This window comes from Rhea pennata, chromosome 36 (assembly GCF_028389875.1).
Source record: "Rhea pennata isolate bPtePen1 chromosome 36, bPtePen1.pri, whole genome shotgun sequence".
In the NCBI taxonomy this organism is placed as follows: Eukaryota; Metazoa; Chordata; class Aves; order Rheiformes; family Rheidae; genus Rhea; species Rhea pennata.
This window is the reverse complement of record NC_084698.1, coordinates 403,383-414,907: the sequence shown is the minus strand read 5'-3', so window position 1 is coordinate 414,907 and position 11,525 is coordinate 403,383.

The window sequence follows — 11,525 nt, the reverse complement described above, 5'->3', positions numbered from 1 at the left end:
CAGCCCCGTCTTGACCCACCAGCCCCGTCTTGACCCACCAGCCCCATCTTGACCCCCCCAGCCCCCCAGCCCCCCCCACCCCCCCTCCTCCTCCCTCCCTCCCTCTCGTTCCGGGCCCGTTTGCCGCGGAGCCGCCGGCGGGGAGGGCGGAGGAGTTGGCACCTTCCCCCCCACCCACCCCCACCCCCGTCCGGAGCCGGATTTCGGCTTTTCCCAGAAATCCGAGAGCCGCTGGCGAGCGGCCCGGGAGCCGGGATTCCCCCGCGGAAACCTGGTTCGGGGAAATTCCTGTGGTTGTTGGGTTTTTTTTTTTTTTCCTTATTATTTAATTTATTTATTGAATTTATTGATTTTTATTGAATTTAATGATTTTTATTGAATTTATTTACTTATATTGAACGTATTTATTTGTTTCTATTGAATTTATTTGTTTTTACTGAATTTATTTATTTTTATTGAATTTATTTATTTATTTTTATTGAATTGATTTGTTTTTATTGAATTGATTTGTTTTTATTGAATTTATTTTTTTGCTGAATTTATTTATTTTTATTAAATTTATTTATTTATTTTTATAGGATTTATTTGTTTTTATCGAATTTATTTATTTGTTTGTATTGAATTTATTTTTTTAATTGAATTTATTTTTTTAATTTAATTTATTTATTCTTTCATTGAATTTATTGCTTTTGGAAGGCAGCGCTGGTGCGGGAGTGGGGGGAAAAGCAAACGGGGGTGACGCAACACGGGGGGGGGGCGGCGCACCCCGAAATGCAGGCGGGGGCGATGCAAAACGGGGAAATGCACCCCGAAATGCAAAGTGGGGCAATGCAGAAAGGGGAAATGCAACCCGGGGCAATGCAAACTGGGGAAATGCACCCCAAAATGCAACCTGGAGCAATGCAAACAGAGGTGATGCACCCCAAAATGCAAAGTGGGGCGATGCAAAATGAGGTCATGCACCCCGAAATGCAACCTGGAGCAATGCAAAATGGGGCAATGCAACCCGAAATGCAACCTGGGGCAATGCAAACTGGGGAAATGCAAACGGGGGCAATGCAACCCAAAATGCAACTTGGAGCAATGCAAACTGGGGTGATGCACCCCAAAATGCAAACTGGAGCAATGCAAACAGGGGAAATGCACCCTAAAATGCAACCTGAGGCAATGCAAACCGGGGCAATGCAACCCGAAATGCAACCTGGAGCAATGCAAACTGGGACAATGCACCCCAAAATGCAACCCGGGGCAATGCAAACTGGGGAAATGCACCCTGAAATGCAAACTGGAGCAATGCAAACTGGGGTAATGCAACCAGGAGCAATGCAAAACGGGGTGATGCACCCCAAAATGCAACGTGGAGCAATGCAAACTGGGGAAATGCAAACTGGGGCAATGCAAACTGGGGCAATGCAACCCAAAATGCAAACGGGGGCAATGCAAACTGGGGCAATGCACCCTAAAATGCAACCTGGGGCAATGCAAACTGGGGAAATGCACCCCGAAATGCAAACTGGAGCAATGCAACCAGGAGCAATGCAAAACGGGGTGATGCACCCCAAAATGCAACGTGGAGCAATGCAAACTGGGGAAATGCAAACTGGGGCAATGCAAACTGGGGCAATGCAACCCAAAATGCAAACGGGGGCAATGCAAACTGGGGCAATGCACCCTAAAATGCAACCTGGGGCAATGCAAACTGGGGAAATGCACCCCGAAATGCAAACTGGAGCAATGCAACCAGGAGCAATGCAAAACGGGGTGATGCACCCCAAAATGCAACGTGGGGCAATGCAAACTGGGGAAATGCAAAGTGGGGCGATGCAAACTGGGGCAATGCACCCCAAAATGCAAATGGGGGCAATGCAAAATGGGGTCATGCACCCCAAAATGCAACCTGGGGCAATGCAAACTGGGGAAATGCAACCTGGGGCAATGCAAACTGGGACGATGCAAATTGGGGCAATGCACCCCAAAATGCAACCAGGAGCAATGCAAACTGGGGTGACGCACCCCAAAATGCAACCCGGGGTCGGGGGAGGAGGGGGGGGGCGATGCAACCCGGGGTCGTTTTCCGGCCTTTCTGCCCCGACTTCGAAGGCGCCTGAAAGCCGCCAGGGTGGGAGCAAAAAGCGGGACGAAGCCGGAGCGGCGAAAAAACGGGAAAACGGGGCAAACGGCGAGGCAGGAAAGAGAGGAAAAAAAACACCCAAAACACCCAGAAACGGTAAAAATAAATCAACGTTGCACGCAAAAAAAACCACACTGGTGGCTTTTATTTTATTTTATTTTTTTATTTATTTTTTTTTTTTGCAGAAAAAGCATAAAAAAGGCTAAAAAGGAAGAAGACGGAGGGGAAAAAATAAGGAAATTTGGGGGAGGAAAATAAGGGAAGAGGAAAAAATCGGGGGCAAGAAAGAAGGGGAGAAGGAAAAACTGAGCTCGAGGGCGAGCGCGGGGTTGAGGGCGAATTTAAGGCTAAATTTGAGTATAATGTTAAGCCAAACATTAATGAAACCGGTAAGAACGAGGGTAAAAGGTGAAATTTAAGGCTGGGAAAAAAAAAAAAAAAAAAAAAAAAAAAGCTCCTTTTTGGGTCAAAACAGCCCCCTCCAATAAATAATAATAATAATAATAATAATAATAATAATAATAATAATAATTTTAAAAGGTGTTTTTGCCCCCTCCTACCTGTTTCCGAGATGCCCCAAAATGCCCCCGAATTTCACACGGAAGTTGCTGATTTTGGTGGCCAAAACTGTGGGATTTGGGTTTTTTTTTGGGGGGGGGGTATTTATTTATTTTTTTTCCTGGAAGAGGGGGGAAAATGCGAAAAAAAAAATTTATTTTTTTTTGGTGCATTTGCGTAATGTAAAGTGTCCCTCCCCGGACACCTGGGCCCCCTCCTCGGACGCCTGCCCCCCCCACCCCGGACGCCTGGGCCCCTCTCAGACTCCTGCCCCCCCCCCAAGATGCCTGGGCCCCTCCCGGACTCCTGCCCCCCCGCCCTGAACTCCTGGGCCCCTCTCGGACGCCTGGGCCCCTCCTGGATGCCTGGGCCCTTCCCAGACTCCTGCCCCCCCACCCCGGACTCCTGGGCCCCTCCGGACTCCTGCCCCCCACCCCGGACTCCTGGGTCCCTCCCCAGATGCCTGGGCCCCCTCCCGGACGCCTGGGCCCCTCCCAAATGCCTGGGCCCCTCCGGACTCCTGCCCCCCCACTCCGGACGCCTGGGCCCCTCTCGGACTCCTGGGCCCCTCCTGGACTCCTGGGTCCCTCCGGACTCCTGGGCCCCTCCGGACTCCTGCCCCCCCACCCCGGATGCCTGGGCCCCTCTCAGACGCCTGGGCCCCTCCCGGATGCCTGGGCCCTTCCCGGACTCCTGCCCCCCCCACCCCGGACTCCTGGGCCCCTCCCAGACTCCTGGGCCCCTCCGGACTCCTGCCCCCCACCCCGGATGCCTGGGCCCCTCTCAGACTCCTGCCCACCCCTCCGGACGCCTGGGCCCCTCCGGACTCCTGCCCCCCCCACCCCGAACTCCTGGGTCCCTCCCGGACTCCTGCCCCCCCCCCCATCAGATGCCTGGGCCCCTCTCGGACTCCTGGGCCCCTCCCGGACTCCTGGGCCCCTCCGGACTCCTGCCCCCCACCCCGGACTCCTGGGTCCCTCCCCAGACGCCTGGGCCCCCTCCCGGACACCTGGGCCCCTCCCAAATGCCTGGGCCCCTCCGGACTCCTGCCCCCCCACTCCGGACGCCTGGGCCCCTCTCGGACTCCTGGGTCCCTCCCGGACTCCTGGGCCCCTCCCGGACTCCTGGGCCCCTCCGGACTCCTGCCCCGCCACCCCGGACGCCTGGTCCCCTCCCGGACTCCTGGGTCCCTCCCGGACTCCTGGGCCCCTCCCGGACTCCTGGGCCCCTCCGGACACCTGCCCCCCCACTCCGGATGCCTGGGCCCCTCTCAGACTCCTGCCTCCCCACCCCGAACTCCTGGGCCCCTCTCGGACGCCTGGGCCCCTCCCGGATGCCTGGGCCCTTCCCAGACTCCTGCCCCCCCACCCCGGACTCCTGGGCCCCTCCGGACTCCTGGGTCCCACCCCGGACTCCTGGGTCCCTCCCCAGACGCCTGGGCCCCCTCCCGGACGCCTGGGCCCCTCCCAAATGCCTGGGCCCCTCCGGACTCCTGCCCCCCCACTCCGGACGCCTGGGCCCCTCTCGGACTCCTGGGCCCCTCCTGGACTCCTGGGTCCCTCCGGACTCCTGGGCCCCTCCGGACTCCTGCCCCCCCACCCCGGATGCCTGGGCCCCTCTCAGACGCCTGGGCCCCTCCCGGATGCCTGGGCCCTTCCCGGACTCCTGCCCCCCCCACCCCGGACTCCTGGGCCCCTCCCAGACTCCTGGGCCCCTCCGGACTCCTGCCCCCCACCCCGGATGCCTGGGCCCCTCTCAGACTCCTGCCCACCCCTCCGGACGCCTGGGCCCCTCCGGACTCCTGCCCCCCCCACCCCGAACTCCTGGGTCCCTCCCGGACTCCTGCCCCCCCCCCCATCAGATGCCTGGTCCCCTCTCAGACTCCTGGGCCCCTCCCGGACTCCTGGGCCCCTCCGGACTCCTGCCCCCCCACCCCGGATGCCTGGTCCCCTCTCGGACGCCTGGGCCCCTCCCGGATGCCTGGGCCCTTCCCGGACTCCTGCCCCCCCCACCCCGAACTCCTGGGCCCCTCCCAGACTCCTGGGCCCCTCCGGACTCCTGCCCCCACCCCGAACTCCTGGGCCCCTCCGGACTCCTGGGCCCCTCCGGACTCCTGCCCACCCCTCCGGACGCCTGGGCCCCTCTCGGACTCCTGGGCCCCTCCGGACTCCTGAGTCCCTCCCGGATGCCTGGGCCCCTTTCTTGTCTCTCAGGGTGGGGCAGACTTGGGGGGAGGGGTTGGGGGGGGGCTCAACATACCCGGACACCTGGGCCCCTTCGTGTCCAGGGGGGGGTTGGGGGGAGTGGGGGGGGGGTGGTGATGATGTGGAGGGGCAGCGTCAGCCTGCCCGGACGCCTGGGCCCCTCAACCCGGAAGCTGAAGTTTGCCCCGGATGCCTGGGACCCTCCCGGACTCCTGATTCGCTCCCGGACGCCTGGGCCCCTCTCCGGACGGACGCCTGGGCCCCCTCGGCGTCTCCCCCCCCCCCTTTCCCCTCCCCCAGTCCCAGGATGCCTGGGCCCCTCCCGGATGCCTGGGCCCCCTCAGACACCTGGGTTCATCCTGGATGTCTGGGTCCTGCCCCGGACACCTGGGCCCTTCCTGGACGCCTGGGCCCCTCCCGGATGCCTGGGTCCTCAGGGTGGGGGTGGGGGTGTCCTGTAAGGTCTGTGTGGGCCCATGTGGGTCTGTTGGGTCCATGTGCACCCATGTGGGTCTGGGTGGGTCCATGTGGGTCCATGTGCACCCACGGGGGTCCGTGTGGGTCTGTCTGGGTCCATGTGCGTCCGTGTGGGTCTGGGGTCTGTGTGGATCCATGGGGATCCATGTGGGTCCATTGGGTCCATGTGGGTCCGTTGGGTCCATGTGCACCCATGTGGGTCCAGGTGGGTCCATGTGCACCCATGTGGGTCCAGGTGGGACCATGCGGGTCCGTGTGGGTCCCTGTGCACCCATGTGGGTCCATGTGCACCCATGTGGGTCCAGGTGGGTCTGTCTGGGTCCATGTGCGTCTGTGTGGGTCTGGGGTCTGTGTGGATCCATGGGGATCCATGTGGGTCCATTGGGTCCATGTGGGTCCGTTGGGTCCATGTGCACCCATGTGGGTCCAGGTGGGACCATGCGGGTCCGTGTGGGTCCCTGTGCACCCATGTGGGTCCCTGTGCACCCATGTGGGTCCAGGTGGGTCCATGTGCACCTGTGTGGGTCCCTGTGGGTCTGGGGTTTTTGTGGACCAATGGGGATCCATGTGTACCCAGAGGGATCCATGTGGGTCCATTGGGTCCAGGTGGCTCCATGTGCACCCATGTGGGTCCCTGTGGGTCCGTGTGGGCCCATGTGGGTCCAGGTGGGACCATGCAGGTCCATGTGGGTCCCTGTGCACCTGTGTGGGTCCCTGTGCACCCATATGGGTCCAGGTGGGACCATGCGGGTCCGTGTGGGCCCATGTGGGTCCAGGTGGGACCGTGTGGGTCCGTGTGGGTCCCTGTGCACCCATGTGGGTCCAGGTGGGTCCATGTGCACCTGTGTGGGTCCCTGTGGGTCTGGGGTTTGTGTGGACCAATGGGGATCCATGTGTACCCATGGGGATCCATGTGGGTCCATTGGGTCCAGGTGGCTCCATGTGCACCCATGTGGGTCCGGGTGGGTCTGTGTGGGTCCATGTGCACCCATGTGGGTCCCTGTGGGTCCGTGTGGGCCCATGTGGGTCCAGGTGGGACCGTGCGGGTCCGTGTGGGTCCCTGTGCACCCATGTGGGTCCAGGTGGGTCCATGTGCACCCATGTGGGTCCGGGTGGGTCTGTGTGGGTCCATGTGCACCCATGTGGGTCCCTGTGGGTCCGTGTGTACCCATGTGGGTCCAGGTGGGACCATGTGGGTCCAGGTGGGTCCATGTGCACCTGTGTGGGTCCCTGTGGGTCTGCGTGTACCCATGTGGGTCCAGGTGGGACCATGTGGGTCCAGGTGGGTCCATGTGCACCTGTGTGGGTCCCTGTGCACCCATGTGCACCTGTGTGGGTCCCCGTGGGTCCCTGTGCACCCGTGTGGGTCCCTGTGCACCCATGTGGGTCCCCGTGGGTCCCTGTGCACCCGTGTGGGTCCCTGTGCACCCGCCCGCAGCGCTGCTGCCATCTGCTGCCCGACCTCGGGGTGGGTGTGTGCAAGGGGGAGCACGTGCACACGTGCGTGTGCACACTCGTGCACGCTCATGCTCACTCGTGCAAGCTCTTACTCGTGCACACTCGTGCAAGCTCTTGCATGCTCGTGCACACTCATGAATGCTCTTGCACACTCATGCATGCTCTTGAAAACCCTTGTATGCTCGTGCAATCTCATGCACACTCATGCGCACTCGTGCACACCCGTGCACGCTCATGCATGATCATGAACGCTCATGCGCACTCTTGACAAGCTTTGCACGCTTGTGCAAGCTCAAGCACGCTCATGCAGACTCTTGCACACTCATGCACGCTCATGAACGCTCATGCGTGCTCTTGAAGACCCTTGCACGCTCATGCGCACTCGTGCAGGCTCTTGCACGCTCGTGCACGTGCTCTCACGCCTTTGCTCGCGGACGCAATTGCAAACTCGAGGTGCAGGTGCAATCGCCGGCGGTGGATGGTGACTCCGTCCCGTCTGCCGGTTCACGCGCGTGTGCACGGCCGCCTGCACACGCACGTGCCCGGGCAGCCTGCGCCAATGGGTGAACGCAGGCGGGCGTGCACACACACACACACACACACACGTGCACGCGTGTCGGGGGGGCAGTCAGGGGATGCGGACGTGCGCACACGCACACGGACAGCTGGACGGGGTGTGCGTGGGTGCGTGCACGCGTGGGTGGGTGCACGGGTGCATGCACGGCTGGGTGCGTGCAAGGGTGCGTGCACACGGCGCATGCATGCATGGATAGGTGCATGCACGGTCGGCTGCGCACACGCACGGGTGCACGCACGATTGGGTGCGGGCCTGCACGGGGGTGTGTGCACGGACGGGCGCGTGCATCCGTGCATGCACGGGGTGCATGCATGCAGGGGAGTGCATGCACAGGTGGGTGCGTGGGTGCTTGCTGGGGTGCATGCATAGGTGGGTGCATGGGCACATGCATGCATGGGTGCATGCACAGGGTGCATGCATGCAGGGCGGTGCATGCACAAGTGGTTGCAGGGGTGCGTGCATGCAGGGGTGCATGCACAGGGTGCATACATGCAGGGCGGTGCATGCACAGGTGGTTGCATGGGTGCACGCCTGCATGGGTGCATGCACAGGTGGGTGCATGCATGCAGGGGCGCATGCACAGCGTGCACACACGCACGGAGGAGTGCATGCACAGGTGGGTGCATGGGTGCACGCCTGCATGGGTGCATGCACAGGTGGGTGCATGCATGCAGGGGTGCATGCACAGGGTGCATACATGCAGGGCGGCGCATGCACAGGTGGTTGCATGGGTGCACGCCTGCATGGGTGCATGCACAGGTGGGTGCATGCATGCAGGGGCGCATGCACAGGGTGCACGCACGCACGCACGGATGCACGCACGAGCGGGTGCACGCACGGGCGCACACATGCACGGGGGTGCGCGCACATTTCGGCACCCATCCCCTCCCCCACCACCACCCCTGCAGCCCCCAGGCGTCCGGGCCACCCCCCTCCCCCCCCCACACACCGACACGCAAGGGGCCCAGGCGTCCGGGGTGGCTCCGGGTCGGGCCCGGCCTCGGTCCCTGCTAATTGCTGAGCAAAGGAACAGGCGGCTCCGGGGCACCACGGCCCGGGGGAGCCGCTAACGAGGGGGCCGCTAATGACGGTGACGAGGCCGAGGAGGCCCCGGGGGGCCCCCCTGGGCCGCTCCGTGGGGCCGGTTCCCCCCCTCCCGACCTGGGATGGCCGAGTTCTCCAGGGATCTATGGGGCTGGGACCCACCTAAGGGGCCCAGGAGTCCGGGCTGGGGACTGGGGAGGTGGAGGGGGGGGGAACACTGCCCCATAGGGCACCCAAGGGCCCAGGTGTCCCCATGGGTGGAGGACACGGCCCCATAGGGCACCCAGGAGCCCAGATGTACCCATGGGTGGAGAACACGGCCCCATAGGGCACCCAGGAGCTCAGGTGTCCCCATGGGTGGAGGACACGGCCCCATGGAGCACCCAGGAGCCCAGGTGTCCCCATGGGTGGAGGACACGGCCCCATAGAGCACCCAGGAGCCCAGGTGTCCCCATGGGTGGAGGACACGGCCCCACGGAGCACCCAGGAGCCCAGGTGTACCCATGGGTGGAGGACACAGCCCCACAGAGTACCCAGGAGCTCAGGTGTCCCCATGGGTGGAGGACACGGCCCCATAGGGCACCCAGGAGCTCAGGTGTACCCATGGGTGGAGGACACGGCCCCACGGAGCACCCAGGAGCTCAGGTGTCCCCATGGGTGGAGGACACGGCCCCATAGGGCACCCAGGAGCTCAGGTGTCCCCATGGGTGGAGGACACGGCCCCACGGAGCACCCAGGAGCTCAGGTGTCCCCATGGATGGAGGACACAGCCCCACAGAGTACCCAGGAGCTCAGGTGTCCCCATGGGTGGAGGACACGGCCCCATAGAGCTCCCAGGAGCCCAGATGTCCCCATGGGTGGAGGACACGGCCCCATAGAGCACCCACAAGCTCAGGTGCCCCCATGGGTGGAGGACACGGCCCCATAGGGCACCCAGGAGCTCAGGTGTACCCATGGGTGGAGGACACGGCCCCATGGAGCACCCAGGTGTCCCCATGGGTGGACGACATGGCCCCATAGAGCTCCCAGGAGCCTAGGTGTCCCCATGGGTGGAGGACACGGCCCCATAGAGCACCCACAAGCTCAGGTGCCCCCATGGGTGGAGGACACGACCCCATGGAGCACCCAGGAGCTTGGGTGTCCCCATGGGTGGAGGACACGGCCCCATAGGGCACCCAGGAGCACCCAGATGTCCCCATGGGTGGAGGACACGGCCCCATGGAGCACCCAGGAGCTTGGGTGTCCCCATGGGTGGAGGACACGGCCCCATAGGGCACCCAGGAGCCCAGGTGTCCCCATGGGTGGAGGACACGACCCCATGGAGCACCCAGGAGCTTGGGTGTCCCCATGGGTGGAGGACACGGCCCCATAGGGCACCCAGGAGCCCAGGTGTCCCCATGGGTGGAGGACACGGCCCCATGGAGCACCCAGGAGCCCACGTGGGTGGATGACACGGCCCCATAGAGCACCCAGGAGCCCAGATGTCCCCATGGGTGGAGGACATGGCCCCACAGAGCACCCACGAGCTCAGGTGCCCCCATGGGTGGAGGACACGACCCCATGGAGCACCCAGGTGTCCCCATGGGTGAACGACATGGCCCCATAGAGCACCCAGGAGCCTCGGTGTCCCCATGGGTGGAGGACACGGCCCCATGGAGCACCCAGGAGCTCAGGTGTCCCCATGGGTGGAGAACACGGCCCCATGGAGCACCCAGGATCTCAGGTGCCCCCATCGGTGGAGAACACGACCCCACGGAGCACCCAGGAGCCCACCTAAGCTCCTGGGTGCTCCGTGGGGCCGTGTCCTCCAGCCACCCGGATGCCTGAGCCCAACGGTGCTCCCTGCGCCTTTGCCCTCCCCCACCCCCATCCCTACCAGCCCAGCACCCATGGGTGCTAAGGGGCGGGAGCCTCTATTGTTCTGGAGAACAAAAGGCTCCAGCTCCAATTATCGGGAGCAGGAGAGCAGAGGAACCCAGGCGTCCCCAAACAGGGCCCTGGCCAAGGCCCGGCCCGGATGCCTGGGCCCTCAGGGAGGGCAGTGGTGGCCTGGGGGTTGGAGCAGGTGGGGTGGAAGAATGAGTGGAAGGAACAGGGGATGGATGGACAGACAGATGGAAGGATGGATGTTAGGAAGGATGGACAGATGGAAAGATGGACTGATGGATGGAAGGGAAGTGGGGGGTGGATGGAGGGAGGGAGGGAGGGAGAGAAGGAAGGGTGGAAGCAATAGGATGGGTGGAAGGACAACCAGATGGATGGATGGATGGACAGATGGAGGGATGGAAGGAAGGATGGATAGAAGCAACACGGGATGGATGGATGGAAGGCTGGATGGCAGGAATGAGGGATGGATGTGTGGACGATACGTAGAGGAATGAAGGTCAGGAGAGCTGGCGGGATGGATAGTCAGACTGTGGTGATGGATGGATGGATGGATGGATGGAGTGAGGGAGGGAGGGATGGAGGGATGGATGGATGAAGGTATGGAGGGATGGATGGAGGGAGGGATGGATGGATGGAGGGATGGATGGAGGGATGGATGGATGAAGGTATGCAGGGATGCAGGGATGGATGGATGGAGGGATGGAGGGATGAAGGTATGGAGGGAGGGAGGGATGGATGGAGGGATGGATGGAGGTATAGATGGATGAATGTATGAAGGGATGGAAGGATGGAGGGATGGAGGGATGGATGGATGGAGGGATGAAGGTATGCAGGGATGGATGAAGGTACGGAGGGATGGATGGAGGTATGGAGGGATGGATGAAGGTATAGATGGATGGATGAAGGTACGGAGGGATGGATGGAGGGATGGATGGAGGGATGGATGGAAGTATAGATGGATGAATGTATGAAGGGATGGAAGGATGGAGGGATGGAGAGATGGAGGGATGGAGGGATGAAGGTACGCAGGGATGGATGAAGGTATGAATGGATGGATGGAGGTATGGATGGATGGATGGAGGGATGGATGGATGGATGGAGGTAAGGAGGGATGGATGAAGGTATGGATGGATGGATGGAGGTATGGATGGATGGATGGAGGGGTGGATGGAGGAACAGAGGGATGGGT